Source organism: Aotus nancymaae, unplaced genomic scaffold (genome assembly GCF_030222135.1).
Source record: "Aotus nancymaae isolate 86718 unplaced genomic scaffold, 86718_ANA_hifiasm-v0.15.2.pri h1tg000004l, whole genome shotgun sequence".
Lineage (NCBI taxonomy): Eukaryota > Metazoa > Chordata > Mammalia > Primates > Aotidae > Aotus > Aotus nancymaae.
In genome coordinates, this window is record NW_026988415.1 from 60,333,655 (window position 1) to 60,361,312 (window position 27,658).

At 35.4% G+C, this 27,658-nt stretch overlaps 1 protein-coding gene across 4 annotated transcripts in view; it reads left to right on the plus strand.

Moving 5' to 3' along the window:
* The first annotated feature begins 2,878 nt into the window (after positions 1-2,878).
* HDX (highly divergent homeobox) overlaps positions 2,879-27,658 on the plus strand; it is a 186,493-nt gene continuing 161,713 nt past the window's right edge. For all 4 annotated transcript variants that reach the window (XM_012470802.2, XM_012470803.2, XM_012470804.2 and 1 more), the window contains exon 1: positions 2,879-3,014. The gene's annotated coding sequence lies outside the window, so the exon portion shown is untranslated. The remainder of the gene's footprint in view (positions 3,015-27,658) is intronic.

Sequence of the window (27,658 nt, forward strand, 5' to 3'; positions counted from 1 at the left end):
ATCTCTCATCTCTGAATACCTATTACTCCACTACACAATCTATGCTCTCTCCTATCTGTTCATTCAACAAAGATCCACTGAGTGCCTACTTCATGCCAGGTACTACTACAGTTCTAGGTACTGGAGATGTAACAGCAATAAGAGAGGTAAGTTCCTACTCCCTACAACCTTACATTCTGTTAGGGAAAGGCAAAATAAACAACCAAACAAACAAATAATGTAATTTTCCATAGTGATATGAGAAAAATTAAGCACAGCAAGAAGATACAGGAGATAGATGATGGTGGTGGGGGTGGGGGGCAATGCTATATTAAATTGATTGGTCTATGAAGTCCCATCTGAGAAGGTAACATTTTAGCAGACAGCCTGAATTACGTGAAGTATGCTGTGTGAAGATCTGGGGGAAGAGTTTCCCAAGAAATCATAGAAAATGCAAAGTCTCTGAAGAGAAAACAGGCATTCCAGAGAGAAAAAGAAAACCAAAAAGACCAGAGTAGACACAGTATAGTGAGCAAGGGCAGGAACAAATAGTGGGAAATACACCATAGCAAGGACTTGTGATTTTATTGTTAATGTAATGAGACGTGTTTGGAGGACGTTAAACCAGGTAAAACTTTATAAAGAATATTTCAGCTGACGTTAAGAGAAACTTTTGAAGAAGGACAAGAGTGGAAGAAAATCAACCATGGAAGATGCTTTTGTAGTATTTCAAACTAGAAGTTATAGTGACTGTGGTGTAGTAATGATAGAGAAGGTAAGGAGTGTTCAGATTTGGGACATATTTTGAAGGTACAGTCTTCAAACATCCTAGTGGCTTAGATACAGAGTGAGAGGGGAAAAGAAGGAACAATTGGATTAATTTAATTGTTTCTTTTTGTTCTATGGTTTCATATATGTCTTCTTGTGTCTTTGGATTATAAACTCTTCAAGGAGAGAACCCTGATCTTTTTCCCGTATCACCTCAGTTCCAGGGATGTACTACTTTATGAATATGTTAATTATCAATAGGCTATTTCTGAATCCTCCACTTAACCCTTATAATTCCTTCTTTGAAATGTCTCATATTTCATCATTTTAGTACCCTAATCTAGGGCTAAGTAACCTAGAAGCCAGGTTAGCATTACAAATGTCTAACTGGTCTCTCTCACTCTAGCCTATCCCAATGTAACTGAAAATGCAAATTAATGACTTGAAAAATGTGCTTTAAATTATTCATTCAATAAGTACTTACTAATTTGTCTACTTTGTATCTAGGGCCTTTCTAGATCCCAGGGATATAACAATAAACAAAACAGACAAAAAAACCCTGTCTTAATAGAGCTTACATTTGCAATAACTAAATATATAAAACACATTTAATAATAATAAATATTATGCAGAAAATATGAAACAGAAGAAGGGGTATAGAGAGTGTTAAGAAGATCACAATTTTAAATAGAAAAACCTCTTCAAAGAGGTCACATTTGAGTAAAGATTTCAATCAATGATAGAGTAAGTCATACAAAAGTCAGAGAGTACAATAGTACGTCACTACTGTGGGCATGAGCTTGACTTGTTTGAGAAATAGAGAAGACTAACGTATTTATAAGTTAGTGGCTGAGTGACAGGAGGTGAGGTCAGAACGATGGAGAAGGCCAGACCATTTAGGACTTTGAGGACATGGTAAGAAATTTGCATTTTATTGTATATGTGAAAGGAAACCATTGGACAATCTGAAGTTGGGCATCATCTGACTTTTGTTTTTAAAAAGTCACCTAAACTGCTCTGTAGATAATTGACTGTAGAGGATTGAGGTCCCCTGCTTTATGGCCTTTGGTGGCTTTTAATCAATTAAAAGCTATCTGCCTATTTTCAAAGGCTTTATTATTAGCCTATTCTGTGTACCACTAGTCCCCAGCATATGCCCTCTATTTGTCAAGCTGATTTCATCATAGGCTTCTTCATATCATATGTATTTATACGTCTTTACCTTTGCCTATCTTTCACCTTTAAGATGTTGCCTTCCATCCTCTCTTATTCACCATTCAAGAAACATCTCAAGTTTTAATTTCATAAAATGCTTTTCTGACTTTTCCATCTCACTGATGTCCCAATCATTAAATATTTTTGTCTGTAGTTAATTACTGAGCACATGATCATGTATTTTATTTTATTGTCGTGAATATTTACTGTGTGCTAATCTTGTCTTCCAAATGATGCTGCAAGTTCTATGATAGCAGAGAATCAATGAATTCTATATCTCTAATGGCATCCAGCAAATCTGGGAAGTATATCAAGTGAATGTTAAATGATGTAACATGTGGATTGACGTTTTTCATGTAATGGTATAATGGTGATCACCCAAGTAGCTTCTAGTAGAATAGGAATTGAGGTTGGGTGAATAAAAACCATAGTTTATTTCGTCAGTCATCAGTCACCCAGTCACATATAACAGTACACTTGCTTTTACTGTAAAATTCTCAAGGCTCGATGGACACCTTATTGATTTTAGTAAAACTGAATATTTACCTGTCAATCGAACACTGACCACAAAATACTGTATTTCTTTATGCTATTGCTTGGTTTTGGCAGCATGTAACAATTTTGTTAAAAGCCAGTCTCAAGTTGGAAGGTCAGGCAGTACCTGCTCAAATGGCTGGCATGCAAATACTATAGTCACAGGGGATGCTTGGTGTTCACAGCTATTCAGGAAGGTATAGAGAGCCCTTGCCATAGATGTAGCTGATTTGTGCGGGGAAGAGGCAGCCCAGTTGCAGGCAGCCATCTCTCTTCCCCCCTCCCCACTCTTGGGTTCTGGGCTGAGGCCAGAGACTGTCCTGAGCTGATCGCAGGCTCCCATTGGCCGCTGTCTTTTGTGACGTCACGATCATGATGAGAATTGATGATCGGACACGCTGATTTCATTGTCTGAAGCGGCAGTGGAGACCCAGGAAAAATCTCGCTGAATCCGCCTGCCCCAGCAGTGGCCTGATCTGGGTTCCGCTGATCTCTTTCGTAACCGCACCACACCCGAGGTAAGCACTCAACACTGAGTGGGTGTGAAGGGCGAAGGAGGGAGGGCAAGGCACCGGGATAACGCTTTAATCAGTTTGGGGCGGGGTGGGGGGCGGATTCATAGGTTCCGTGGCCTAAACAGGCAGCCAACAAACTGGTGTGGGTCCTAGGGAGCCAAGTGCTTCTATCCTCCTAGGGAAGGTTGGCGGCTGAGTGAGATTAGAAACGAGTTGCCGATAGAGATACAATGGGGATTGCCAGAGAGCGAAGAACCTTGCTCCAGGAGAGAGCGATGTTTGGGACGCGCTTCTAGCCGGGTAGTAGGAGGAAGTGGCGCCTCTTTCTCAGAAGAAAGGAGAGGATTGAATTCTACCACTTCTAGATTTCACTGGACAGTAGATTTCTCACAGCCTTACTCAAAGACACTGAGAGTGCTGCGCCTGCGCATTAGCACCTTGGTGGGGGCGGGGTGAGTCACAGTGAGGAGAATAGGCGTGGAGTTTGCACAGGCGCTGTTCTTGTTTCACTGGAGGAGGTGGGGCTGAGCCATTTCTGGGCTGAATTTGGAAAGTAGAGACCAGAGAAAATCCCAGGCCTTGTGATGTTTCAGGCACGAGTTGATGGGGAAGGATCTGCCATTTAGTTTAATCTGGTCTGCTGAGTATATCTAGCTTCAAAATGGCCCTTATAAATTTGAGAAGGCAAGGTCTTAATTTCCAGTTATTCGATGTTGAATAACGAAATAAACTCTAGAAGAGTTTGTGGAATAGAAGTTTATCAGATAAGAAACTGTTTGGAAAAATAAACACTAATTATTCCAATGAATCTAACTTTTAATCTTAAAGGAGCTCTGATTTGGGGTGACAATGATTTTGAACCTTATATTCTTTGGAAAGACAGAATGAAGTTCATTGTGGAGGCTCAGAGTAAGAAATTTTTTTTTTGTCTTTTTTTTTGTTCTTGGAACAATCTGTTACAAATCTTTAATCTTTATATCAAGTTTGGTGCTAAGTCCATCTTCTTCCTCTGTGTCTCTGCTAGAATCACTGAAGTCAAATATTATTTTGAGAGACCCTTTCCTGCACCCGTTGATTGGGAAGGAAGTTATGTTACTTATATTAAGGATTTTATTACTCAGCAGTTTTGGGGAACAATGAAAAACAACCTGCCTATTCTTGATAAATAGCTTGTACAGTATTGTTATTAATTGCCCTCCACAGTCTCATCATAGACTCCTGACGATTTTACAGAGGAATCTGAATTTTTCTCTACTTCTCATAGTTAAGGGATTATCAAGTACTGGTAAATTTCCCTTTGAAAGCCTTCTCACACTATTTCTCCTTTACTATCTAAACTCTCATCACCACCCATCTAGTCACTGTAGGAGCTTCCTAGGCAGTCTTCATCTGTGTCCCAAATCCTTAATGGTCTGTGAACACTTATTTTAACAAATCACTTTCTTTCACCAACATATTCGTGGCCCTTTATTTTCTATTGTTTCAAGCCTAATTCCACCTGACTTCCACAGAACTTCATAATCTGGCCTCATTGTAATGCAGGAGCCTTATTTTCCTTTATTTTTCAATGCACAACTCTCTTTAATGTTCAGTTAGAGAGAACAATCTACCTCTATAACTTTGCGCCTTACACCACTACTATCCACTTCACCTAGGATGACCCCTCTTCTACATAATTCATATCTTATCCACTTTGGAAACTCAACTCAAGTTACACCCCTCCATAAGTGCCTTCCAAATCAATCTAACCCAAATGTTCCTGACCTCACTTTTCCTAGAATTCCCACATCAATTCTTGTATTTGTCGCTTGCTTGTAGACTGCTTTGTATTGTCTTCTTAGTTGTTGTTGTTGTTGTTGTTGTTGTGTGTGTGTGTTAGACTGGAATCCTCAACTGGATTTTAAACCCTTCCTTAAGGGTTGGGACTGTGCCATCTATTTCTTCTTCTGCCCATAGTACCTAACTTGAATAATCAAAATAGCTGTAGCTATATATGTTCTTTTTTTTTTCCCTAGAAAACAATTTCCTGGGAAATGAAGCAGTATTTTTATAGAGAGAACTGTATACATGTGAAAGCTTATTCATCGTTGGTCAGGCAAGAGACCCTGCAATGACTAAATAAACCTGAATGTAAGTCAGAGGAAAGGAATTACATAGATCTCTATTTACTGGGTGGCCTTCAAATAAATCATGTCCTCACAAACAAGATCAAGGGAGGGAACACCATGCCAGAAGCGGTGGTTCTGTCTGTAATTTTCTCAGTTTGAAAAATACTAAAGATGTATTTCATTGTTCTATACTTCTCTTTGATGACATTGTATCAAGTATCTTTAAAAATATACAAATTACTCACTTTTTTATTACATTTTATCTAGAGTTGCTATCTTATATTGCCTATTCCTGATAGTGTTCATGTGTACATCTCTTGAATCAGAGATGACCATTGTGATGGTTGTTATAATATAATTACTATTACATATTCGTTGTCACTCTGCTATCCTTTAGGCTTCAAACTGCATTGTTCTGCAGAGCTCAAGTTTTACTTGAATGACAGTGTGATCATGGTTTAATACAGAGGTTTTTCACATATTTCACTTTGGCTACTGCCTCACTTTGAGGTAGCATCCCAATATTACATAAAGGTTTTTGCGTTAGAAATGTGGATTAAAAGCAGTCCAGAAGGGTGTTGTAACCTGTAAATTAGAACATCATTATTGCAGATTATTGTAAGGGAACTATGAATGTTATTTATTATAAGGGAAAATCCTTTGACCTTTTCTCTGATTACCTACATTATATGAATCTCCTCAAAGCTGTTTTAGCTTATAGCCATCTTTCATAGTAATTGAGACTTTCCTAGACATTTACATATAGATCAATAGAGAAGACTGATCAAACTTAAGTGACTCTGGATAGAATATGGTGCTTAGAAGTATGCTGTTAAGTCTAGAGAGCCCAAAATAAAATATGAAAAAAAGTGAGTGTGATGTGTTTTTTAAGGTTGATTTTACAATTTCTATCTGGGAGGATGGCATTGGGTTTTCTCATTTAAGTTGTAGAGCTTGAGTTGGAAGAGATTTTGTAATGATAAGCCAATCCCTTTATTTTACAAGTGAAGAATCTGAAGCCCAAAGAAGTGAGGTACTTTACCTGCATTAATAAACAGTAATAGTTATTAAGCACTTAGTGCCAGGTGTTGTGCTAAAAACTTTATATATCTTATTACATTTAAACATAATGAGTGTATAGTATTATTTCCCATTTACAAATGAGAAAACATATTTCAAAGCAGTTGATTTGCCTAGGAGCACACAGCTACTATATGTCTCCGTCAAGACCCAATTGCAGGTTTGACTTGTAATCACCAAGCTATGCTTGACCAAGGACATATGATGAACTTTTGGCAGAGATTTCGCTAGCATCTAAATCTCTGAAGTCTGAGACGTGTGTGTGTGTGTGTGTGTGTGTGTGTGTGTGTGTGTGTCTGCGTATGCTCCATTAATACCACATCACTTCTACAAAGTCAGAGGTTTGTAATATTGCCCAAATATATGGTGTATACTTATATTTGTTTTAAGTATTTTATTAAAACACACTCTCTCAGTCTTGTTTCAAAAAATATGGCATGAAACTTTACATAAAATACATTTTTAAAACATTTATTTTTTTCTGCTTTTAAAATTTAAAATTGAATTATTCTTCCAGAGGGACTTATATTTTTATAGTGTAATCTTAAACAGAATAAACAAAATTTGAATTGTTGATTTTTATTTTATTGTGGAGTCAGTGAGCTAAAACTGAAATTGGTGGTTTCTTAATATACTTGCATTGAGTACATTATATCTAAGTACACTAGATTGGAAGCAAATATTGATAATTTTTGAGATTTATTATGCATAAGAAGGGAGCTTGAGACACTAGCATATTCAGAAGCTATCTCTGATATCCTAATACCTTTCCAGTCTGCATAAAATTTTAAGGAAATAAATTGAAACCTGTCTACGCAAATGGGGTCATTCTTGTGCCAACTAGTAGCAAAATTGCCTGGATTAAACCAGAGATCTAGTTGTAAAGCAACTGAATACATGAAATTATACCGTCAGTCAATTAAATGCTGCACATTACCTCTTCCATCTGAAGAAATCTAGAACAGCATCTGTCTAACTTTTCTGGTCTCCTGTTGTTTCACAAATAGACATATGTCCATTTGGGTTGATCCTTAGAATCTTTAAGCCTATTATTTGTCAGGGTGGCAAAAATTCAGCAAACTATCTCCTTAAACTCTTTTCCCTTGGAGCTAGGGACAATTTATTTCAAGGTTCTAAAAACAGTCATGCAAACATGTGGCTTACATACTCCCACTAAGCACTTTTGTTATTAGACAAGTATTAGTTTTTGGTGCTCATGCAAAGTCATGTAACTACTAAGTGGCAAAGCCAGAATTTGTGGGCAGATGTTATTCTAGACACTGCATGCTCAACTGTTCAGCTGCTAGGCTATAGGTTAAGGAGGTAGAGTGAGGACTATTTTCATTGTTTCTTCAAAAAATTTATACATATATATACCCACATATACACATAAATTTATATGTATGCACACACATATACGTGTATATATATGTGTGTATATATGTAACACATGTATATTTTCCACCTAATTTCTTTTCTCCTTCTGAGCCTCTAAGACCTATAATATTTTTCTTTATTTTTCCTCAGTGGAGATGACATTTTTTAAATAAATAAAGGCTGAAATTTAGGAGAAAGGGCTCATTGTGTTGACCTCCAATGGCTTCACTGGCAGAAGGCATGTAGACTCATATTCTTTCTTACTGTTAAACCAACCAATGTTGAAAGCACTTCATGAGTGGATTTTATTAAAAAGTAGATTATACTATTATATAACTTTTCTAATACATCAATTTATTAATTCAATAGTTTCTTATTTGTTTAACTTAATCTACCTATTGTACGTTTTATGGATGGAATAGCTGTGCCATTTAAGAAAGTAATTATCTGAGACACATTTTCCAAATAGTTTTGCCCTTTCATAGACTGAAAATTTGTTGTGTTGAAATCTCCTTGTATTAATCTGTTTCCACACTGCTATAAATAACTTCTCAAGACTGGGTAATTTATAAAGAAAATATATTTAATTGACTCACAGTTTTGCATGGCTCGGGAGGCCTCAGGAAATTTACAATCATGGTGGAAGTAGAAAGAAATGGAAGGCATGTCTTACATGGCAGCAGGAAAGAGAAAGAGCTAGGTGGGAACTGCCATGCACTTTTACACCACCTCACTCATGATCACGAGAACAGCATGGGGGAAATCATTCCCATGATCCAGTCTTCTTCCACCAGGCTACTCCCTCGAAATGTGGGGATTACACTTCCAGATGAGACTTGGGTGGGAACACAGAGCCAAACCATATCACTCCTCAACAAAGCAACAGTTGGAAGAGATCCAAGCATTGTAAAATGTGGAAGAAGAAATATATTCTGTATTAGTGGGAAGTATTGCATTAGGTATTAGAATGTTCAGCCTTGACTCCTCCTTATTATTCTAAGACAAAAGTATAACCACATGGATTTATTTTTGAGTATATATGTTAGTTATTAAATTGAGTCAGACATTTTATTTAGAACCTATAGGCTCACTAATAAATGGTTAAAAGATGTTGAAAGTCAGTTTGAGATTATTTTTCTTCTCTCAACTGGTAATACTGGATGTAGAGAAAAACTTTTTGAATTCAGCGTTGTTTGTAATATGGAGCCTCAGATAGGGATTGGTGAATCCCTCCCTTGCTTTTCAAAGTGTGTTCCATAGAGTGGCAACGTGGACATCACCTGGGAGGTTCTTAGAAACTACAAAATCTCTGACCCCATGCTAGATATATCGAATCAGAATCTGTATTTTAATAAGACACCCGCCTGCTAATATGTATACTGATGTCTGAGAAGCACTGAAGTAAAGTGATATCTGACCTCCTGTACAGCAGAGACCTTTAACTAGCTGGTGGTCATAGAAACAAAAACCTGAATTTTCTTTTGTCTGTTTTTACATTTGTAAAGGAATATGCAATCTAAGCATTATCCATTATATATTATATGACTAATATAGATCAGCTTTATTCCATTCTGAAGTATATATTGTATCATTAAGAGAAAAAAATGCCAATGTAATTGGTAAAATTGATAAGCCTCTGAGTATATCCACTTACATTGGTGATAGCAGTGGCTTTACCATTGAAATGATATTTATCCTAATTACATGACTTTTCAATAGAGTGTTACAGAAAAATATAATTGTATTGGGTTCACTGTCACCAACATCCTCAAAACGAATGATATGTTGTCTCTTTGCTGCCATAACATGTCACCACAAAATTATTGCCATAGAACAACCCCAATTTATTATCTTACAGTTCTGGAAGGCACGAATCTGAATGGGTCTCACTGGGTTAAAATAAATGTGTCAGCAGCACTTTCCTTTTTGGCAGCTCTAGGGAAGTTTCTGTTTCCTTGACTTTTCCAATTTTTAGAGGCTACCCAAAAAACAAAAGCAAAATTTTTTCTACGCTAACAAAATCTATCTTTGGGTCTCCGTTTGAGATATTCTGCCTTAAGTATGTTTTGTCTTTGTTTATTTTTTTCATTTGAAGCATAAAGAAGGAGTTTTACCTGCGGCCATCAGATTTGGGGTCATACTCTATGAGGCTTTCAAGTCATTATGCAATTTCTTTCTTTCATTTTTTTTTTTTTTGGCCAAGAAGTCTTGAACATGATTACATTATGCATGTTCTTACTCTTTAAAGTATTTGTGGGAATAATCCTTCTTTATTTGATTGACAAAAAGATACATATTTATACTGTATAACATGATGATTGGATATATATAAATACATTGTGGAATAGCTAAATCAAGCTAACAACATATCCGTTACCTCACATACTTATTTTGTGGTGAAAACATGTAAATCCACTCTCTTAGCAATTTTCAAGTATCCAATACATTGTTATTAACTGCAGTCAACATGTTGTACAATAGACCTCTTGAACTTAATTCTTCTTGTCCAACTAAAATTTTGTATACCTTGATCAATATCTACCCAATCCCCCACTGTTCCCCCGCCTTGGTAACTACCATTCTACTCTCTGCTTCTATAAGTTTGACCTTTTCTTAGATTCCACATATGTGAGATCATACAGTATATGTCTTTCTGTGCCTGGCTTATTTCACTTAACATAAAGTCTTCGAGGTTCATCCATGTAGTTGCGAATGACAAGATTATTTTTTCTTTGTTAACGCTGAATGGTATTCCACTTTGTATATATGCCACATTTTCTTTATGCATTCATATGTTGATAGACACTTAGGTTGACGCCATACCTTGGCTACTGTGAATGATACTTCAGTAAGGGAATGTGGGAGTGCAGATATATCTTTCACTTACTGGTTTCATTTCCTTTGGCTATATATTGAGAAGTGGGATTGCTGGATCGTATATGGTAGGTAGGCGGTTCTATTTTTAATTTTTTTGAGGAATCTCTATACTGTTTACCATAATGACTGTACCAATTTACATCCCCACGAAATGTGTACAAGAGTTTCCTTTTCTCAGTGGGGAAAATTTATGCTTCCACATTTTCATTATTTAAATACATGTGTGTTTGTATGTTGTTTCTACACTATATGTGTGTGTGTTTATATAATGTTACCTACTTACCACTTGATGGTGTACTTTGAGGGATCTCCCTCTAACCTCTTATGAACAGGACATGTGCTTAAACCTTTTTTCCTCTAAATATGTGCAGGTTGATGTAAAATCAGGAATGGGAGTTATAAGATAATTAGACAGTCTATCTCTTTACATACTTCCCTCACTAGTAAATTAAAATACAACCTACATTTAAAGGTATTATCAAGACTGTGATTTGCAAGATTGTAAAATGTTAGCAGTCAATGATTGTGGCAGTGCAAACGCTCTCTAGTGAAAGGTAGAAGTGGTTTACTTGCACATTTTTTTAGGGCTAGAAATGTACAAAGAAACACAATTTAGTGAAACAAAATTTACTCAACAAATATGTATGAATCAAGGTACTACTTAGCTCATTAGAAGATTCTGGTCTCCTCTCACTGGTCATTAGTGCTATATATCACTGTCATATGTTCTGTATTGGTGGATGCATGTGGGATTGCATAAAAACAGAGCTAAAGGTAATCAGTCATTCAGTTGAGTCCCTGTTTATGTTTTTGTCATTCAGCTGTTCGTCCATTTGAAAGTGATCTTTTTACTTATTTTAGTATTTTTAATTTTTTTAATTTTTAACTTTTGTTGGTACATAGTAGGTGTATCCATTTATGGGATACATGAGATATTTTGATACAAGCATACAGTGCATAATAATCACATCATGGAAAATGTGATTATCCATTTCCTCAAGCGGTTACAAACAATTCAGTTATACACTTTTAATTATTTTAAAATATATAATTAAATTATTTTGACTGTAGTCACCCTGTTGTGCTATCAAATACTAGGTATTTATTCTTTCTAAATATCTGAGGATATGATTAGGTATTTATAGTTTAAGGTATTTATGATTTGAACACATTAACATGTGAATTAAGCAGGTTTCATTAAAGGCTAATATATTTTTATTGGCCAAGCACAGTGGCTCACATCTGTAATCTCAGCACTTTGGGAGGCCGAGGTGGGTGGATCATGAGGTCAGAGGTTCAAGACCAGCCTGGCCAAGATGCTGAAACCCCATCTCTACTAAAAATACAAAAAAAAAAAAAAATTAGCCAGGCATGGTGGCACATGCCTGTAATCCCAGATACTCAGAAGGCTGAGGCAGAGAATAATTTGGACCCAGGAGGCAGAGGTTGCAGTGAGCCAAGATTGCACCACTGCACTCCAGCCTGGTGACAGAGCAAGACTCTGTCTCAAAAAAAAAAAAAAAAAGATTGACAAGTTGATGACGTTAATACATTTTTTATCATTGCTTAAACATTCTGAGATCCAGTATATTTACGTATATTTACTTGTTAATGCATTTGTTTGGTAGAAACTCTCTTAAGAAATTACTTATTAGGGATGTAGTTATAGACATATATGTCCCTTTATATTTTCATATATTTATGTGGAGTATGTGTACCTAAAATTTTCTTGCAATTCATTCTCATGTCTCTATGAATATGTTTTATGTAGCTGACAAACTGAATATTAATTACAGAATTTTAGGTTTTTTTTTTTTTTTTTTTTTTTTTTTTGACAGAATCTCCCTCTGTAGCCCAGGTTGGAATGCAGTGGCATGGTCTCGGCTCACTGCAACCTCTGCCTCTTGGGTTCAAGTGATTCTCCTGCCTCAGCCATCAGAGTAGCTGGGACCACAGGCACGCACCACCACACTTGACTAATTTTTTGTATTTTTAGTAGAGACGGGGAGGTGTGTTTTAAAGTGAGGTCAGTGAGCAATTTCTTTGTGTCCTGAGAAAGTCATATAAGTTTTTAGTAAAATCTCCTTTTGTTTCTATTTCCACCTAAGTAACAGAGGTCAGTTATATCTCTAAAAAGAAAGAAAAGAGATGAGTACAATACATTTCAGTTAATCATAGCTTAATAAACAGATAATATAGTTTCATAGTATTAGAATAGACAGGATGTCTGCCACTAGACTTTATGCTTTGAAGACACTGGAATTTATTTTTTTCAATATCTGAAAACTCTGGCAAGATGATTATAAAATAAAGTAAGTAGAGAGCAGAAACCCCGTCTCTACTAAAATACAAAAATTAGCCGGACGTGGTGGCCAAAGCCTGTAATCTCAGCTACTTGGGAGGCTGAGGCAGGAAAATCACTTGAACCCAGGAGGCAGAGGTTGCAGTGACCTGAGATAGTGCCATTGCACTCTAGCCTGGGAAAAGAGAGTGAAAGCCCGTCTCAAAAAAAAAAAGGAAAAAGGGAGAGAGCTTTTTGTAAAGACGAGGATCATTTAATGTAAATGACAGGTTAAAGTGACAGCTTTTGAGAACAGATTTACAGTAGCAATTATTTTATACATGTTCAAAATTCATTAAGTGCAAAGTATTAGTTCATTACTGTATGTTAATCAAGGTATTTTTGAAAAAAAAAACACGGGTTAATAACAGTTTTAGTAGAGGAATTCACCTAGCTTAATATGACATTTATTTATTTTTCAATATTAAGTTTATACTAAAAAATTCTAGAGTGACTTCCATGCATGCATATGTGGACACCATGCTATTAGTTGAGCTTAACTTTCACATTCTTAAACATTTTAAGATTAAATTCTTATTGCATAGACAGGGGTCACAGGATTAATCTTCCTTTTGCCATCATAATATCATAATGTACATATCCTTCATTGAAGTTCATATATAAATTCTGTAGGAATGGATTGATGTATGTTAAAAGAGTTATTCCCAGTAGGGCTGGCCAGTTGATGATATATTAGCTATTAACAAAAATAGACTTGATATAGCACATTACAGTTTATTAAGTATTTTAATGAAGATGACACATGATTTGAAGAAGAATAGGACAGGATTTATAGTCCCATTTTCCAGATGAAGGAACTGAGGTTCCAGAGGTCAATTATTTCTGCTAAAGTCACAAGACTAGCAAGTAATGAAGCTTAATAGCTTAATAGGATGGAGATATCCAGACTCCCAAAGCATTCCCACTCCACTACTCCAAAAGGTCACCTGAATTTCTGCTTATAGCAATGATGAAGTAACAGTAACAGGATTTCCTCTTTTATCTTAAACATCTAAACACAAACAAAAAAAATCAGAAAAAAATAGAAAACAATGAATTTTAGACCTTTGACAAAAGGCGGCACAGGACCATATTCATAAAAGAAGGGAGACAAGGTAAGCCCTATGAATGTCCCAACTTACTGCCTTGGGAAAGTTTCCAGACAATAGCTCAGGTGAAAGGAGCCCCACAAGGCTAGGAGTCTCTCTGAGTTGCAAAGACATAGTTCAGAGTTCAGAAAATACAAGGATGTCTACAATTTGAGGGACAGTGTACTGGAGGGTATATTGCACAGTGAAGGAGAAAACTGCATATGGAGAGAGCTACGGAGATCTGTGGAAGGACCTTTCAAATTTCTGAATAATGATCAGCTTAAGTATGTGATGAAACTGACGATGAGCCCAGAGAAGGAACCACAATAAGGAACAGACAAATCAATGCTCAGAACTCACACAGGACCAGGAATAGTTACATTCCCACTAGCCAGATTGGAAAATGTCATATTTCAAGAGGCATTTAGGAAAGTCCTCACAAGGGTATTGCCTGAGTAATGGAGCAAATGAGATCTAGAATAAAGGCAATTCTATATTTTTCTGACAAAAGCAAACCTCAAAAGAATCAAACCAATTCCTAGTAACTTAAATATATCCCCAAACAAAGGCAACATTCAAAGGCTACAAATTAGAATTCAAAGATTAGAAAAATGGACAGGACCCAATGACATGATTCATAATATCTGATGTTAAATGAAAAATTACCAAGCATGCAAGGAAATTGGAAATTATACAACTCATATTCCAGTGAGAAAGCAACAAGAAAAACAGAATGGAGAAAGGTGTAAAATTAGTAAAGAAGAATGTTAAAAAAAAAAAAAGCTATTATTTCTGAATTCAATATGTTAAATAAGGTAGAAGAAGCACAAGCAAGATGAGAACAAAATAGAATTTTAAAAAAATCCACATTGATCAAAATTCTAGAGGCAAAATATAGTGTATGAAATGACAAATGTAGTGGATAGTTTTAACAGCACATTAGCTACTACAAAAGAAAAAAATAGTGAACTTTAACAGATACAAATAAAAATATTCAGAATGAAAAGTAGAGAGAAAAATATCAGAAATAAATGAATGGAGCCACAGTGAGTTATGAACCAATGTCATCCAACCTACCATCCATATTTTTTGAGTCACAGAAGGTGGGAAGTAGAAGAAACTTACCTAAAAATGAACAGATGAAAATTTTACAAATTTGATGCAATCTATGAACCTACATACCCAAGAAGCTCAACAAATCCCACGAAGAAGAAAGATGAAGAAAATAACACCAAGATATTTCATAATCTAATTACTGAAATTCATAGAAAAGAGAAAATCTTAAAAACAGCCAGAGAAAAGAACTGCACTTTATGTATAGGGGAACAAATATGACAATGACAGGATATATCTCACGGAAACAATGCAACACAGAAAACAATGGGGCAACATTCTTAAAGTGCTAAAAGAAAAAAATAAGTTAACTTAGAATTATATATATATATATATATATAACAATATAAAGTTTCATCTACTCATACTAAAGTATAAAGTACATCACTAGCAGATATACACTATCAAAACTGTTAAAGGAAATTGTCACACAGATGAAAAATAATACCAAATTGAAATTTTAATGTACATAATGGAAAGGAGAGTATTGGAAATAGTAAATATGTCAGTATAAATGAAAGATCTTTTAATTTAAAAAATAATTTTAAGCCATAACTGTTTAGTTTTAAAAAATAACTTATTTGGGATTTAGTAACATTTGTAAAAGCAAAATGTATAGCATTAATAGCACAAAGGCCAATAGAGGAGAAATAAAACGATAATTTAGTGAATAAGTAGAAAACTTGAAATCTATTACTTGAGTATCACTTTAACAAAATACTAGTAGAAGAGCAAATTAAGCCAAAGACAAGGATAAAGAGGAAATGATAATGCTAAGAGCATAAATAAATGATATAGAAAACAGAAACACAATAAACAAATGCAATGAAAATGTTAGCTCTTTGAGAAAAATAAAAGAGAGAAGACACAAATTACCAATATCCTAAGGAAGAATGTACCACAATAGGCTGTACAGACATTAAACAGTATACTCACAAAATATTAACCTGTATGACTGTACATTCCGACTTAAAGGAAGAGGACCAATTTCTTAAAAGTTGGAAATTACCAAAATTATTGTAAAAAATAAACCCAGTAACTAAATATTTTATATTTAATTAGAGAAATTGAATTTCTAATTAAAGTCTTCCTTTAAAGAAATCTTCAGATCCAAATGCTTCACCCACTAATGGTACAAAGCATTTAAGAAAGAAGTAATATCAAATCTACATAAAATTTTTTTAGGAAATAGAAGTGAAGGTAATGCTTTGGAACTCTTTTGAGCACTTGCTGTGCCCAAGGTGTTGTTCTACAAGATGGTTAATAAAAAAAATCAAAATTTGCTTCCTGTCATATAGAAGTGAGACAAAGTATGTGAGACAAAGAGAAAGAACTATCTCCCTTTACCTGATTGGTTAAGACAGACGAAAGCAGATTATCTTGCATTATATAGACAGTTGAGAATAAAACTCTGTCTATAAAATCAGCAGTGGTGAACTTGTCCCGCTGGCTTCCCTTTGTCTATCAGTGGTACATAAAAAATGACATGATCATCTGGAAGTGGAATACCGAAGTTTGTTCAATCCAAGAGTTCCCAAACTCTGTAACAACTCTGTCCTTCTCCCATCCAAAGCCCTGCTTGCTCTGTGTTGTTAAGAAATAATTTAATATTTCATCTAATGTTTTTATTTGCCTTATTTACTCAATATTAAGCAAAAGATGGCAATTGTTTACTAAATAATTAGTGCCATAAATTTTACTTAACCAGAACTATATATCCACATGGTCACAGGGGTTAATTTTAATCCAACTTTCTATTCTACTACTGCACAGTTCATAATGTGTGAAATAAAATAGCCATGATAACCACTATCGATCTTCACTAGAGTAAAAAGGCATAGTAGTAATCCTTCACATATGTCATTCCTCTAGCAAATTCAAGAAAGTAAGTGTCACAAAATCTACAAGGTAAGACCCAAATGATACAGTCATGAGTGAACCTCTCAGGCCTTTCCTGAAAATTCTGGTCTTTTATCAGATTAGAAAAAACAAACTAATGAAAAACAGCAGAACCTGACAAATTAGGAGTGAGAGGGAATTGCTAAAGGCAAGCCCACTGACAGCATGACAAATGATGACAGACAAGGAGAGTAAGCGATAAACTATAAAAAGGATATGCAAGAATTTAACTATTTTAATGAAGAGACAGACACTATATTACAATTATTAGAGCATCATTTATTAAATCATGTTTATAATGATGACCCAGTCTTATAAGAAATATTTTATTTTTCTACTCCCTGTTAAAAAATTCGAGAGTGAATACTATAGTTCAGAAATATTTTCATCTAAAATGAAAACTTAGGAAAAATAAAGTTTTATTGCTCAAAGGAGTATATACTTTAGCTTTCCAGAATGACTAATTTCCCAAAATATCTTAGAAATGGAAGTATAGTGGCAACTGGGGAATCTTCATATGTCTTCATACTAAAAATTATTCAGAACAACCACAGAGTATACAATTAAATATGAAGCATTCATTTTCATGACCAAGAAAATTAAAATGCCAAGAAAAAAATGCCTAGAAATATATTATTACTAATATCTTTTATTTGGTTCAAAACACTTCTAAGATTTAATTTATTCAAAAGTGTAGTTATTTGTATTTTCATATATAAAAGCTTATGAGAAAGACAGAAAACTGGTATGTATGTGTGTTTTAGATTTTAAACCAGTAGCATCAGCCAAAAGTATTGCTTTTCAGCAAGAGTTAAATAAATACAGCTTTAATTTGACTTAAATAAATACAGCTTTAATTTGACTTAAAGTTCCTTAAAGTTTAGTTTGATCTAAATTTTAAAAATGCAGTGCTAGACTTCCTATTCTAACCAAGATGAAGTATGCCCACTGCAACCTTCTCTTCTGATTATTATAGCTACAATCTCTGGACAAGATTTTGAAATTAGAACCCTAAAAGTAATCAAAAGCAGGCAGATTGAGGAAGGCAGTCAGAATTTGAAGTGACCACATATGGATGAGATTTCCAGTTTTTCCCCCTTTCTCTTGAGGCTTTGACCCAAGGCTGGATCCAACTCATGGAACTATGGAGCAGTACATTATTGGCTAAAACTGCAATAGCAGCTGGCAGTCCCAACAGTGTGAGAGTAAATCCTGAGTCAGTTTCAGTCTCTTGTCTCTCACTTCCACTTTTGAATCAATGGTGGCTCCAGTTGCAGAGCTATGCAGCAGTGACAATAGAACAATTAAAATAAATTCTAATGGAAACCCTATATTTCTGGCTAGAGGACCAGGTAAAGTGGTCCTTGCAGGCTGTACAGTGAGTGGAGAATCATGGAGAGGAAAGAGTTGAGGAAGGAGATCTTTTAATACTGGGCATCAACCTGTAGAAAACTTAAGTTCATCTTTGAGTTGTTCATGAGTGGGACAGATTTGAAATAGACAGCAAAGGTTTTGGAAATAGAATTGACATTGAAACCACCACCCCAATGGTACTAGTGTGAGAACAGACCTAAAGTAACACAGCAAAAAATTTGAAAACTGAACTGACTTGCTGACAGAAGTAAAAAAAAAGTACTTTTTGTTGAATCTGACATAGTCGATTGTCTGCTGTGTTCTGCCAAATCAACACTCTCAAGAGGATGCCAACAAATAATATTCAAAAGAACCAAAATAGAATTTAAACTTACTCAACAGGAGATGCCAACACCAATGACCTAGAAGTTGGAATTGTATAAAAACATATTAAAACAGCTACTATAACTATGCTCCCTTAGATGAAAATAAACACCTTGAAAAAGAGTAAGCTGTTGGAAGTCCTCAGCAGAGTATAGAGCTGAAAATTCATTATCTGAAATTTTTTAAAGGCTCCATCTGTGCTCAGAAACAGAATGATGAAGAGAGTGGGAACAGTCAGTGAACTTTAAGACAAATCAACATAAATTATTCAATCTGATGAACAGAGAGGAAAAAAAATCTAGAAACATGAACAAAGCCCCAAGCCCTATGGGATGATATGAAAATAGTATTCACATCATTTAAATCCCAGAAGAATAAGAGAGAGATTGGTGTAGAAAAAATATTTGAAGAAATAATAGCTGAAAACTTCCCACATGTTGTGAAAGATGAAAATTTACAAATTCAAGATTAAGGAGCTTGAAACAATACAAAATCAAAGAAAATTATATCTAGACACTTCATAATCAAACTGCTGAAATCAAAAGGTAAAAATGTTGAAAATAGCCATAGAAAAAGAGCATATACACATGAAAACAAGGATATGAATGACTGAATTTTTCTCATGCAAAATTATGGAGATGAAAGACACTGGAAAAGCATCTTTAAATTCATGGAAAAAAGTTTTCAACCCAGAATCTTATAGTCCATGAAAATATGTATCAGAAATGATGAAATAAAGACAGTCTCAGATTTAAAAAAAAAAAAACAAAGAAAATTTTTTACAAACAGATCTATTCTTAAAAATTATAAAGTAAGTTCTTTAGGCTGAATGACAATGATAGCAGGAGAAAATTTGAGTTTCAGGAACAAAAAAAAGATCAAACTAAATGGTAAATTCTGGGTAAATATGGGATTCTATTTTTATTTTCTTAAGTTCCTTAAAACTGTTGAAAGTAAAAATGACATCTATCTATCATGGTTTCTAATACATAGAGATGTACTATGTATCATAACTATAACACAAAGAGGGGAGGGAAAAGAGATCTAGATGGTTGTCATTGAGTCTGTAAAATATTAACTGTGTAGAAAGAAAAAAAATATATGTACATTGTAATCCTTAAAGCAATCACCAAAAAATGTAAAATAAATTCAGCATAAAAAATTAAAACAGAATACCAAAAAGCATTCAGATACTCCAAAAGAAGATGGAAAAAGGAGATCAATGTCAGAGGCACAAATGAAACAACAAATAAAATGGTATACCTATATCCAACCATATCAGTAATTACATTAAATGTAAGCTCTGTAAAGAAACTAATTAAAAGGCATTGTCATATTGTATTAAATAACAAAAATATATATTTTATAAAATAAATCCACTTTATATATAAAGACATAGGGTAAAAGTAAAAGTATAGAAAGTGATATATTATGATACAGCAATCAAAACAAAGCTGGAATGTATATATTAGTGTCTGGCAAAGTGGAATGCAGAGCAAGGACTAGTACCAGGAATACAGAGGGGCATTATATAACTAAGGAATAAAGGGTCAATTTACCAGAAAGATGTAACAATCCTACATGTATATGTGCCTACCAACAAATCTTCAAAATACATAAGGCAAAAAGTTGGCTGGGCTCAGTGGCTCACACCAGTACTCTTAGCACTTTGGGAAACCAAGGAGGGCAGATCACTTGAGGCCAGGAGTTCAAGACCAGCCTGGTCAGCACGGTGAAACCCCATCTGTACTAAAAATAAAAAAATTAGCCAGGCATGGTGATGTATGCCTGTAATCCCAGCTACTCGGGAGGCATGAGAATAGCTTGAACCCAGGAAATGGAAGTTGCCATGAGCTAAGATTGTGCCACTGAACTCCAGCCTGGGTGATGGAGTGAGACTATGTTTCAAAGAAACAAACACATAAAGCAAAAACTTACAGAACTGAAAATAAAAATATACATATCCACAGTTATACATGGAGAGTACACCATTCCTCTTTTAGTAATTGATAGAAAAAGTTGTGAGGAAGTCAATAAGGATATAGAAAATCTGAAAAATACTATCAACCAACATGACCTAATTGACATTTTTAGAATACAAAGAATACACACTCCTTTCAAATGTTCATGGAACATTCACCAAGAGAAATAATTTTCTGTGACGTAAAACACACTTTTCTTTTAAATTGCATTTTAGATTTTGGGGTACATGTGAAGAACATGCAAGATTGTTGCATTAATGCACACGTGGCAGTGTGATTTGCTGCCTTCCTCCCCTTCACCTATATGTGGCATTTCTCCCCATGCTATCTCTCCCCAACTCCCCACCCCCTGCTGTCCCTCCCCTATTTCCCCCAAACAGACTCCAGTGTGTAGTGCTCCCCTCCCTGTGTCCATGTGTTCTCCATTGTTCAACACCCACCTATGAGTGAGAACATGTGGTGTTTGATTTTGAAAACACATTTTTTAAAAATTTTAAAGAATTGAAATGATAAAAAGTATGTTTTCTAATCAAAACCAAATTACACCAAAAATTAGTAACAGAAAGATGTCTGGAAATGCCCTAAATATTTTAATTAAACAATAAACAAAAGAAATTGGAAAATATTTTGAAGTGAATGACAATTAAAATATACTTTATCAAAATTTTTACAATGTAATCAAAGCAATACTTAGAAGTAAATTTAACATTACTTGCTTGTATTTAGAAAAGAAGAAAGGTCTCAGATCAACAATATAAGCTTCCATCTCAAGAAACTAGAAAAAGGAAAGTAAATTAAACCCAAACAAAGCCAAATGAAGAGACTAGTAAATATAAGAGCAGATCAAATTCACTGATCATCAGAGAAATAGAAATAAAACCACAATGAGATACCATTTCACACCAGTCAAAATGACTATTTTTTAAAAGTCAAAAAATATCAGATACTGGCAAAGGATGTGGAGAAAATGAGACACTTACATGCTATTGGTAGCCATGTAAATTAGTTCAACCTCTGACATAGTTTGGCTGTGTCTGCACCCAAATCTCATCTTGAATTATAGTTCCCATAATCCCCATATGTTGTGGGAGGTACCATGTGGGAGGTAATTGAATCATGGGGTGGTATTTCCCCATGCTATTTTCGTGATAGTGAGTAATCTCTCACTATATCTGATGGTTTTCTAAGGGACTTCCCTCTTCACTTGGCTCTCATTTTTTCCTTCTTGTCATCATATAAAGAAGGACATATTTGCTTCTGCCATAACTGCAAGTTTCCTGAAGCCTCTTCAGCTATATGGAACTATGAGTCAGTTAAAAGTCTTGCATTAGGCGAGGTGCAGTGGCTCACACCTGTAATCCTGGCACTTTGGGAGGCCGAGATGGGCGGGTCACGAGGTCAGATCAAGGTCATCCTGGCTAACACAGTGAAACCCCATCTCTACTAAACATACAAAAAATTAGCTTGACATGGTGGCAGGCACCTGTAGTCTCAGCTACATGGGAGGCTGAGGCAAGAGAATCACTTAACCCGGGAGATGGAGGTTGCAGTGAGCCAAGATCATGCCACCGCACTCCAGCCTGTGCTACAGAGTGAGACTCCATCACACACTCACACACACACACACACACACACACACTATATATATATATGTATATATATGTATATATTACCCAGTTTCCAGCAATTCTTTATAGCAGCATGAGAACAGACAAATATAGTAAATTGGTACTGTGAGTGGGACACTGCTATAAGGATACCTAAAAATGTGAAAGCAACTTTGAAACATGCAGAGGTTGGAACAGTTTGGATGGCTCAGAAGAAGACAGGAAAATGTGGTGGAACTTCCTAGAGACTTGGAGGGCTCCTAAGGCAGGAAGATGTAGGGAAGTTCGAAACTTCTGAGAGACTTGTTAAATGGCTTTGACCAAAAGGCTGACAGTGATATGGACAATGAAGTCCAGGCTCAGGTGATCTCAGATGAAGATAAGAAACTTGTTGGAAACTGAAGTAAAGGTCACTCTTGCTATGCAAAGAGACTGGTGGTGGCATTTTGCCCTTACCTAGAGATCTGTGAAATTTTGAACTTGAGAGAGATGATTTAGGGTATCTGGTGCAAGACATTTCCAAGTGGCAAAGCATTCAAGGGGAAGCAGAGCATAAAAGTTTGGAAAATGTACAGCCTGATGATGCACTGGAAAAGAAAATCACATTTTCTGGTGAGAAATTCAAGCTGGCTGCAGAAATTTTCGTAAGTAACAAGGAGCGAAATGCTAATTACCAAGACAATGGAGAAAATGTTTACAGGGCATTTCAGAGATCTTCATGGCAGCCCCTCCCATCACAGGTGCAGAGGCCTATAAGGAAAAAATGGTTTCATGGGCTGGGCTCAGGGCCTTGCTACTTTGTGCAGTCAAGATTTGGTGCCATGCATTCCAGCCATGGCTAGAAGGGCCAACATACAGTTCAGGCCATTGCTTCAGAGGGTGCAAGCCCTAAACCTTGGTGGCTTACACATGGTGTTAGCCCTTGCGGGTGCACATAAGTCAAGAATTGAGGTTTGGCAACCTCCACCTAGATTTCAGAGGATGTATGAAAATGCCTGGATGTCCAGGCAGATATTTGCTGCATGGACAAAGCCCTCATGGAGAACCTCTGCTAGGGCAGTGTGGAATGGACATGTGGAGTTGGAGACCCCACACAGAGAGTAGAGCTGTAAGAAGAGGGCCACTGTCCTCCAGACACAAGAACAGTAGATCCACTGACGGCTTGCAGCATGAACCTGGAAAAGCTACATACACTTAACACCAGCCTGTGAAATCAGCTGGGAGGGTGGCTGTACTCTGCAAAACCACAAAGTTGGAGCTTCCCAAGTCCCTTGAAGCCCACATCTTGCATCAGCATAACGTGGATGTGAGACATGGAGTCAAAAGGAGATCGTTTTGGATCTTTAAGTTTTCATGACTGCCCTGTTGGATTTTGGACTTGCATGGGGCCTATAGCCCATTTATTTTGCCTAAATTCTCCCATTTGCCCAATGCCTATACCCCTATTTTATCTAGGAAGTAACTAACTTGCTTTTGATTTTACAGGCTCATAGGCAGAAGTGACTTGCTTTGTCTCAGAATAGATTTTGGACTTAGACTTTTGGGTTAATGCTGAAACGAGTTAAGACTTTGGGGAATTTTTGGAGGGATATTACTGTGTTTTGAAATGTGAGGACATGAGATTTGGGAGGGGCCAGAGACAGAATGATATGATTTGGCTGTGTCACCACTCAAATTTCAACTTGAATTAAATCTCCCAGAATTCCCACATGTTGTGGGAGGGACCCAGTGGGAGATAATTGACTCATGGTAGTGGTTTCTCCCATGCTATTCTTATGATAGCAAGTTCTCATGAGATGTTATGGTTTTAAAAGGGGCTTCCCCCTTCGCTTGGCTCTCATTGTTCTCCTTCCTGCCACCATGTGAAGAAGGACTTGTTTGCTCTCCTTTCTGCCATGATTGTAAGTTTCTTGAGGCCTCCCCAGCCATGCAGAACTGTGAATCAATTAAACCTCCCTCTATAAGTTACCCAGTCATGCAAAGTTTTTTATAGCAGTGTGAAAATGGACTAATACAATCCCTATGAAAGCAGTATGGAGATTTCCCAATGAACTAAAACTAGAACTACATTTGACCCAGTAATATCACTACTGGGTATCTGCCCAAAGGAAAAGAAATTGTTTTATCTAAAAGATACCTGGACTCATATATTTATATCAGCTCTATTCATAATAGCAAAGACATGGAATCAATCTAAGTGTCTATCAACACTGGATTGGACAAAGAAAAATGTGGTACATATACACCATAAAATAATCCATAGCCATAAGAAAGAATGAAACCATATTCTTTGCAACAACATGGATGCAGCTGGAGGCCATTATCCTAAGTGAATTAACACAGAAACAGAAAGTCAAATAACACATGTTCTCATTTATAAGTGGAAGCTAAATAATGTGTACATATGGACATAAATATATTACTCCAAAAGTGGAAAGGGAGGGAGACAATCAAGGTTTGAAAAACTACCTGCTGGGTACTATGTTCACTATTTGGATGATGGGTTCACCAGAAGCCCAAACACCAGCATCACCCAATATACCCATGTAAGAAACCTTTACATATGCATCCTTAATCTAAAAAAACAATAAATAAAATAAAGGTTGAGATTAAATTTGATGAGGTGATGAAATTTAAGAATTAAAAAAAAAAATTGCACAAGCACTTAAAAAGGTGAGAAAAGGCACCAGTAGAGTGGGAAAACAGACCCCAGTTTGTACATAAAATGACAGAAGACAGAAAATCAGGTTTGCAGAGTGTTGTAGGAAAATAAATACATCCGGTAAATAGAACAGTGGACAAAATCAAACCAAATAACCACTAAGTGATGTGGAATCTGACATCAAAAGACTAACAATGAGCATTGCACCCACCATGTCTCCTGTGATAAATATTGTGTCCCCTGTACATTTTATCTGGCACATTGAAAGCACTCAATAAATACTTGATGAACAAAAAATAGAAAGCAAAAATCAATGAAAATGAAGACAGAAAAACAACAGACAAAACTTATGAAATGAAAAGCTAGTCATTTTAAATAAGCAATAATAGGGATCTTTTAAAAGATCACTAAATACATGCTAAATAAAGAAGAAGAAGCAATTTACCAATACCAAGAAGGGAAAAGATACATCACCCCAGACCCTACAGATAGTAAAAAAATAATAAGAAACTATTAATAAACTATTTTATACCTTTGAATTCAACAATTTAGATGAAATGGAGCGATACCTTGAAAGACACAAACTATCAAAACTCACTGAAGAATAGATTATTTGAATAATATTGGAATGTAATTTGTACTTCAAAACATTCTCACAAAGAAAACTTCCTGTTCAGATGATTTCATTGGTGATTTCTAAATAGATTTAAAGAAAATTATTAGCAATTCCATGTGATTTCTTCTACAATATATAAGTGAAAGAAATACTACCTAACCCATTACCCTAGTACTAGAACCAAATACAGTACAAGAAAAGAAAACCACATACACCCATCACAAAAATAGACTCAAAAATTTTTTACTAAATATTTAAAAATTTAATCAATTATATATAAAAAGAACAATACATGACTACCAAGCGAGGTTTATTCCAGGAATAGAAGGCTGGTTTATCATTTGAAAGTCAATCAGCATAATTTACCATTTCAAAATATTAAAGAATAAAAATTATACAATTATTTCAATAGATGCAAGAAAAAACATTTACCAAAATTCAGTATCCATTAGTGGTAACAATAATAATAGTAATAATAAAAACACCATTTAATAAACATATAAGGGAACTTCTTTAACCTGGTGAAGGGCATGTATGAAAAACCTGTAGCAAACTTAATGTACTTAATGGTGAAAGATTTAACGCTTTTCCTCCAAACTTGAGAATAAGGCAAGAATGTCTACTCTCATAGCTCTTATTAAAACATCATGCTTTATGTCAACATCATGCTTTATGTCCTAGCCAGTCCAATAAGGGCAAGATAGAGAAATGAAAAGAATGCATGTCAGAAAACAAGAAATAAGCTTGTCCCTCTTTGTGGACAGCATGATTGTGTAGCAAATACCAAGCAATCAACTGAATCCCCTGGAACTAGTAAGTTAGTTTAGCAAAGTTGGAGAATACAACTTCAATATACCAAAATCAATTGTATGTTTAATAAACTAGCAATGAACAATTGGAAATGTTTAAAAAAAATGCAATTTACAATAACACCCCCCTTCACTGAAAACAGAAAATATATAGGTATTTATTTAACAGACTATATGCTGGATCTGTTTCCTGAAAACTATAAATCTCTATTAAAAGAAATCAAACAAGATATAAATAATTAACAAAAGATAAGCCACAGGTGGAGAAACTTTGGAAATCATATTTCTGATGAAGGGTTTGTATCCAGAATATATAATGAACCCTCAATACTCAATAATAAGTAAACAAACAACCGAGTTTAAAAATTTGGGAAATATTTGAGTAAAACACTTCCACAAAGAAGTGGCAGATAAGTATATGAAAACATGTTCAACATCGTTTGTCACTAGAGAAATACAAATTAAAACCACAATAATATTCAATTACACACGTATGAAATGGCCAATTTAAAAAAATTGACTGTAATATATGTTGATGAGGAAGTGAAATAACTGAAACTTTCACTGAATGTTTTCCAGTGCATTCGAGAATACAAATTTTTACAGCCAATTCTGAAAACAGGCTAACAACTTACAAAGTTAAACATGCACTTACCATATGACCCAGAAATCCCATTCCTAGGTATTTACTCAAGAGAAATGAAAACTTACCTGTACACAGAAATCTGTGTACAAATGTTCTTAATGGCTTTATACATAATCGCCTAGAACTTAAAATAGCTCAAATGTCCTTCAGTGGATGAATTAACTATGATATATCCATACAATGAAACACCACTTTACAAGAAAAAGGAACAAACTACTGATGACACACAGCAACTCAGATTTATCTCAAATGCTCTATGCTAGGTGAAAGAAGCTAGGCTCAAGAGTCTATATGTTGTATGATTCCATTTATATGATAGTCTATAGAAGTCAAAATTATAAAAACAGTGGTTGCTAGGTTCTGGGGTGTCTGGAGGGCTTGATAATGAGGCAGCTTAAGGGAAATTTTTGGGAGTGATGAAACTATTCTGTTTTGATTTTGGTGATGGTTTGATGACTATATACATTTATCTTAACTCATAAAACTGTACTTGAAAAAGTGAATTTTACTGTATGTAAGTTTAGAAGTGAATAATAATAATGGATAAAAAGGACAATATGGCCGGGCGCGGTGGCTCAAGCCTGTAATCCCAGCACTTTGGGAGGCCGAGGCGGGTGGATCACGAGGTCAAGAGATCGAGACCATCCTGGTCAACATGGTGAAACCCCGTCTCTACTAACACAAAAAATAAGCTGGGCATGG